This window comes from Camellia sinensis, chromosome 4 (assembly GCF_055761805.1).
Source record: "Camellia sinensis isolate YWXY chromosome 4, ASM5576180v1, whole genome shotgun sequence".
Lineage (NCBI taxonomy): Eukaryota > Viridiplantae > Streptophyta > Magnoliopsida > Ericales > Theaceae > Camellia > Camellia sinensis.
The window spans coordinates 24,487,966-24,494,605 of record NC_138964.1 but is presented as its reverse complement, the minus strand read 5'-3'; the positions used below and the strand labels follow the sequence as shown (position 1 = coordinate 24,494,605).

Sequence of the window (6,640 nt, the reverse complement as noted above, 5' to 3'; positions counted from 1 at the left end):
TTGAGCTCTCTTTTACTTGCTATGTGCTTTTAGAGTGTATCTCTACAGGAACGCATATACCAGTTTGCGAGTTTGAGTATCGGGCCCGAAGGCGCCAGAATCAGTATTGTTGAGAATCAGTTATCAGGAATCAGTTATCCGCGGGTATCAGATTCAGTATTTTGGGAACAAAACTCTGGAAACAGTGATCAGCAGTAGGGTACAGTTGTTTGGCTACACCCGTGTTTGATCAGTTTGGGTTGAAATGCTGTCTGTTTTTCTTTCAGTTCAGAGAGTTGCAGAGTTGATACAAAACAGCCAGTGTCTCCCCTTTGCTGAGGCAGGATTTATGGCAGCACAAAGTTCAGAAGAAATTGTGGTTATGGCAGCTGTATCGGAGCAGGGAACCACTCCGCAGAATGAGGCCAGCATCAGTATGTCATATCCGCCCAGGTCGCCCGTTGTGCACCCGGTCTGGGCTCCCCAGTTATACCAGGCTCGTGAGCCCACCACCTTTGAATTGATGGGGATGATAGGCGATCTCCAAAGGTCTGTGGCAGACCTCGCCTATGGAATGTCGGCTTCACCGCCAGCGGCGCCGTATGCCGGGAATTTTGTACCACAGGAGCCCCCGCTACTAGGGCGGATTGTGATAGAGCTCAGCCAGCCAGAGGTGGCTTCCGCCTATGGTCGCGACATGCCAGTATCAACCCCGACCCTTGATCAGGCTGAGGCCAAAGGAAAAGACAAGGCAAAGGTAGACGCCGACCCTATTGAACAACTGTTGTGGGCAGTCGAGGCTCTGAAGGCCAGAGGGATGAACAAGCAACAAACGTCTGCAATAGTGACCAAAGCTGTAGATGATGCTTTCCCCGCTCCAATCAAAGGCAGTTCAAGCCAGGCAGAAAACCGGGATGGGCCCCGTCATGCCCAGACAGTTCCTGTAGTTCCCAACCCTGCACCGGGAAAGGTTCAAAAGGCCAAGGCAGCGCCAGCTGATCCTTTCGCCAGCGCATCTGGCAAGAACCCTCAAACTGCAAAGTACTTGCCCCGAGGGCGCAGAGTCTTTCACGACCTCCACATGCCTTTGTCTAGGGCATTGTTAATATTGGCGAAGAATGGGCATCTTAAGCCTTTGGAGCCCCGGCCACTCCCGAAGAATCTCCCCGCCACTCATGATGCTACCTTGTACTGCGCGTACCATCAACAGTCCGGTCACAGCACCGACGGATGTTCCCGCCTTCGTCATGAAGTGCAGGATTTGATTGATAACAAGGTTATCCTACCACCCACCTCAGGCAAGCCCGTCACCACTCAGTTGTTGGATTTCGAGGGCTCAGATACTGCGAGTATGTAAAGCGAACCGCCTGCGGGCAACATTTGGTACATTTTGGATGAAGCGTCTGGCACGCATTTTTGAGCATCGGTGAAACCGAGTTTTGTAAATCTTGGCTTGGATGTCGAGTCATTCTTTTGTTTTGAGTCTGTCTCTTTGTCTTGAGTCAGTCTTTTTTGCTTAAGGGTCTGTCTGATTGTATCGAGTCAGTCCCCGTTGTATATAATACCAGGTGATTCTGGGGTTGTTGTCCCGAACACCATTTTGTTTTGTAATTATTATCTGTTTTTGTTTTGAGTCTGTTTCTGCCGAGGGGCCAGTTGCACCAACGGAGCCGATTGAAACAGCTGTTGCTACCTCAACTTCATGCTTGCTTTCAGCATAAGGACCAGAGAATTTGATCGGGCTGACAGAGCATCTCGCCTGCTCTCCTGTGTGCCAAACTCATTGCATTAACCTAAGTTTTTCAAAAAAAACAAACTTTTGAACATTGCGGTGATAAAAACGAAGAGGAAGGAATTCCTCGGGTTTTGTAAAATTTTGATCATTTTGAGAGAAAGAGAGGCGTGCTAAGCCTTTTTATGAATGAAATCATGCTTGTCGGCATGAGTACTGAGAAGGACCCTGGCCTGATCCAGATTGGTTCCACACTATCTTCGGCACGAGCGATTCGTCGCCTTCTTAAAAACTTTCAAAAGCAAATGTTTTACGCGGCCCTGCGAAGACCTGTGTGGAATCGCTCTTGAGATTACGCAGCCTAGGATCGCTCTCAGCCTCAAGATTCAACCTATTTGTTTTCCGAGTTTGAACCCGTTCAGAATGTTCAGAAAGTTCAACGGACAAACGCCATGGAGGCCCGTGTGGCCAGTTTTGGAGCAGCCCTCGAGCAAGAGGCACCAAAGCCAAATCAGAAGGAGTGGATCTCACCGGAAGAAGCTCGTGGAGCAACCGTGATGGATACTTCCGCAAATCATTGCAACAGCCGTTCTCTTAGACACGGAGAGGCTTTCAGTTCAGGAACCATTTGGCATGGACTTGCTACACTTTTACCCTTTGAGAGGCTCGCTGGGTCGAAAACCCAGAAGGGCGACCCAGGCAAAAGTTAGAGCAAGAGAAAAATACAAAAAAAAGCAAAAATACAAAAAAAAAAAAGAAAGAAAAGAAAAGATAAAAAATGAAAAGAATTAAAAATGAAAAGAAGCTCGCAAGGTCGAAAACCCGCATTGGGCGCCTTGGCAAAAGTGAGAGCCAAACACAGTGAAGGTTAAAATACCCGAGTGTACCTTAACCCGGAACTACGTAAGGCTTGATTCCCATGTTTGGGATACGTAGGCAACTTTATCATGAAGTCCAGCACCCAACGCTTTCATAAGCGTCTCAGTCCATGCAATGGTTTCGATTTCATCCCAAGGTCCAGTTGCCAACACCTTCCAAGGTGACTGTGTCTATATATGTGTTGTGACCGTCTTCGTCATCGCTGTGTCCAAGAGATCAACCACCGCCAATGAAGACTGTCTGCGGATTGCTGCGGCACCATCCCAAACAAGGGGCAACTTTCCGTTGCCACAAGCCACCGTGAGCCGCCATTCAAACTAGGGGCAACTTTCCGTTGCCTCCCACCCCCCTTCAAACCAGGGGCAATTTTCCATTGCCTCCGATCCGAGGTCGCGCATCTTGAAGGGTAAGTTTCATGCTCGTTGAGCATGGACTGTTTGAAAAATAGTTTTTGAAAATTTTTACTGAGGTTGACTATTTTCTCGAAAACTATTTCATTTTCCAAAACCAGACCATTGTCTTGGACCCAAAAAGGAAAATTTTCAGTGCTTGCTGCCTGACTTGCATGCTTTTCAAATCAAAAGTCGAACAAGTACGTTAATCCGACTCTCGTTTTGATCAAAACCGTTTTAGTAGAAAGCAAAAACGAAAGAATGGTTAAAATGATGAACTAGGGGCACAGTTGAGCCAGGCGTTCTGTCTTTCCCCGTCACCGACGTACTTGCCAGAAGAGCGCTCTACCCGTCGGAAGAAATAGCTGTGAGCTAACGGCATTGGGCTTGAACCCACACCGTTCTATTTATTCATCAATCACCCCGGGGAGGGATGAAAAATGAGAGATTGAAGAATAGAGAGGTGTGAGTTGAGAGAAAAGTGAGGAAAAGGGTTTTGAGAGAAAATCCGAGCTTGAGAGTCGAGTGATGTGAGGATCACAAATCAGAAAGGGTGGGAAACAATACCCAGATTGAACTGGCTCCTTGTGATCTGAGGTCCCCCATCTTCGCTTACGCGTCTGTGTGTCGTGCCTCTTTCATTTGACGGTCTCGTCTTTTGTTTTGAGTCTCTCCCGAGCGTGTCTCGTTGTGTTTAGGTTGTGTACCTCTTTGTTTGAGTCCTTCTCACTGTGTTCAGTTGTAGGCTCGATATCCCGGTTTGAAAAACCCTCATTCGATTTCAAAAAATCACTTATGCTCAGAATGCTGTGTCATTCTCTACATTTGAACGTGTTTCGACTCCAACCAGTTCCATCTTTGAGCTCTGTCTTGTCAGATTGGGCTGTTTGTTTGAGAATTGCCGTGTGCAGAATGAATCGAATGCTGTGTTATGGGCTGAATGCAGATTAATCCCCAGTAGAGTAAGGGCTGTGTGTCCAGAATCAGGCAGTGGGTTGCTTGGGTTATTTTGCTGTTGGCTGTTTAGTTATCTGATTATTACAGTGCAAGTGTTCAATTTTCAGATAACCAATCAATTTCGTTTACATTGAGGTGTAACATGATGAGATGCGATGCAATGCATGAAATGTGTAAATGTAAACACTTTTTCAGATAAAAAGTCCGTTTCGTTTCATTATCTTTTCAAATGTACAAGTTTTGAAGAAAACAAAAATCTGCCTGCGGCAGTACAAGGTAATCTATCTACCAACAAAAAGAAAAGTACAAGAAAGAAAAGATAGCAAAAATCTGCATCCATGTTGAGCACTCCAAGGGCTGTCAGTCCGTCCTAGTCCTCTTCCTGGACGAGGGTCCAGGAGCATCATCAGCATCGTCGTCAGAGCCCGAGCTAGAACCGTCTCCGGTCTCCTCCTCCGCTGACCCTGCCTCCGCCTCTGACTCCTCGTCGTCGTCATCATCTGGTACTGGAGCTCGCGAGCTACTCCCGACGTGAGTACGCCCTCCCCTGGTACGGGGAAATATCCGGCCCTCCTCATCTCTCCCCCGGGCAGAGACAGAAGGTCTAGCTGGAGCACCTCCTGCCATGGGAATCTGGAAAGGAGGCTGAAAAGTACACGAAAAGGAAATGCATCAGTATACTATAGGCAGTAAATACAGTGTATGAATGGCGTGAGCAGTTTATCAGTGCAGAATGCAGTGTGTGAGTACAGTGTATGAATGCCGTGAGCAGTTTATCAGTACAGAGTGCAGTGCAGAATGCAGTGTATGCAGTGTATCAGATACTGTGGGATCAGTGTATCAGGTGTTGTGCCGTGCATCAGATTATGTAAAGCAGTGTATGAATGGTTTGAGGCCAGTGTCAGAAGGACATACCGGTATGCTGTAGACGGCTAGGAGGTCAAATGTCCGCTAGAGCATCCCCATCATCGAGGCATTCATCGCCAACGACTGACGGGTGTACTCAGAAGAAGCCTGCAAAGGTATCAGATGCATTAGTATTCTGTGGGATATCAAGTAAACTGAATAACTGTACGAAGTGCAGTGATACATACCGGCGGTAAGTCGGGGATGTCAATGAACTCATGACCAGCCGGTGGAGGGGCGAAGGGGATCTGATAGGTCGACCCACCCTGCCCCTGGAAAGTCAGTACAGCAGGCAGGGCAGGCCAGCCAGCTCCTCGTCCTCCCCGCACTCCACCCCTACCACGGACCCGGGCCCTCCTCGAAGATCCAGCCCCTGCTCCCGCTCCGGCCCCAGCCGCCGATGCTACAGGCCTGCCCCCCTCTGCTTGACGGCCGCTCAAGGGACGCATCAGGTACGTCTGCACGTACTCCTGGTAGTCGCCGGTGCCTCGGAAGCCGGCCTCCTCCCAACCGATGGAGTAATCATCCAGCTGCTCAGGGGTCAGCCCCTCGGTCTCCCTCATCTCTGCAGGAGGGTGAGCCGGGACTATCTGCTCAGGTAACCCGCGGGTCTGGCGTAGAAAACGCTCCCCCAGGTACCAAGCCCGACAGACCGGGCCCTCTAGCATGATCTGGAAACGCGAGGTCTCCTCAGCACCAGGGAACCGACCCCGTATCGCCGACGGCAAGAAGGCCCATGGCCACCATGTGATCTGAAAGTGACAGACAGTTTGTTATCTACTGTTATTGAAACATGCAGTGGGAAAGCGAAGCTAAATAAACTGAAAGTAAAGCATACCTCGGCAGGGGTAATGGTATTGAAGTATCGGCGGAAGAAGCCGAAAGTCTCTCGTGGTCGCCGGGTGCATCTCCCGTCGAAGCGACTCGAGAACGGGACAGCCGGAGGAGGCTCCACAACTGGCACGGGGGCAAGCCTGGGAAAGTAGGCGTAAACCCACAACTGCAAAATAGATGTCAGTATGACCATCAGATAAAGCAGAATATACAGAACGAAGCAGAAATAGCAGAGCCGTGTGTCGTGCAGTGTATTGTGTACAGTGTACAGTGTGAGCAGTGTACAGTCAGTGTAAAGCAGAATGTATGTGTGTGCCGTGTGTACAGTATACAGCAAGTGTAAAGCAGACTACAGTGTGTGCAGTGTACAGAGTACGGAAAGTACGAGACAGGAATGAAAAAGTGGAGAAGAAATGTACCTCCCAAGCCCGCCAGTAACCTCCAAGCAGCTGGCCGCTGCCGCGAGAAGCCGAGCTCATATATCCGTACAGGGTGGCCAGAGCAGCGCCACCCCAGTCATAGTGCAGAATGTCTCGGACGTCTACCAGTGCGCTGAGAAGGCAGAGAGGCACGGTGTTCGCCCGGTCGGCGAAGATGGTAGTCCCGAACAGGAACATGAGGAAGCCACGAGCATACCTCTCCTCGTCCTCCGGGGTCATCTGCACCTCCTCCCCCAATGCGGGCTGGACCCGAAACTGTGTCTCGAACCAGGAGTACCGCACGAAGCCTGGACAAGCTAGTGGTGGGGTCTCCCCCAGTAAATGGACCTGAGCGGCGGTCCACTAATCCATGTCGGTGTCGAAAGGGATCAGATCCCCCCCTACCCCGATGCCTGTGAGCATCGAGAAGTCATAAGGGGTCATCGTCATGTCCCCTGCAGCAGAAAAATGGAAAGAATCAGTGGTGTCCCACCACCTCTCCGCCAAAGCAGCAAGGAGAGGTCTGCCTGTGGAGAGCCTAG

General features: G+C 49.9%; 1 long non-coding RNA gene across 1 annotated transcript; it reads right to left on the bottom strand.

Annotated features, from left to right (window-relative positions):
- Positions 1 to 4,209: 4,209 nt before the first annotated feature.
- Positions 4,210 to 5,253, bottom strand: LOC145823278 (uncharacterized). The gene is made up of 3 exons (XR_014365563.1): positions 5,034 to 5,253; positions 4,855 to 4,953; positions 4,210 to 4,584 (listed from the first exon to the last, which is right to left on the bottom strand). It is a non-coding gene; the product is annotated as an uncharacterized LOC145823278 (long non-coding RNA).
- Positions 5,254 to 6,640: the final 1,387 nt, after the last annotated feature.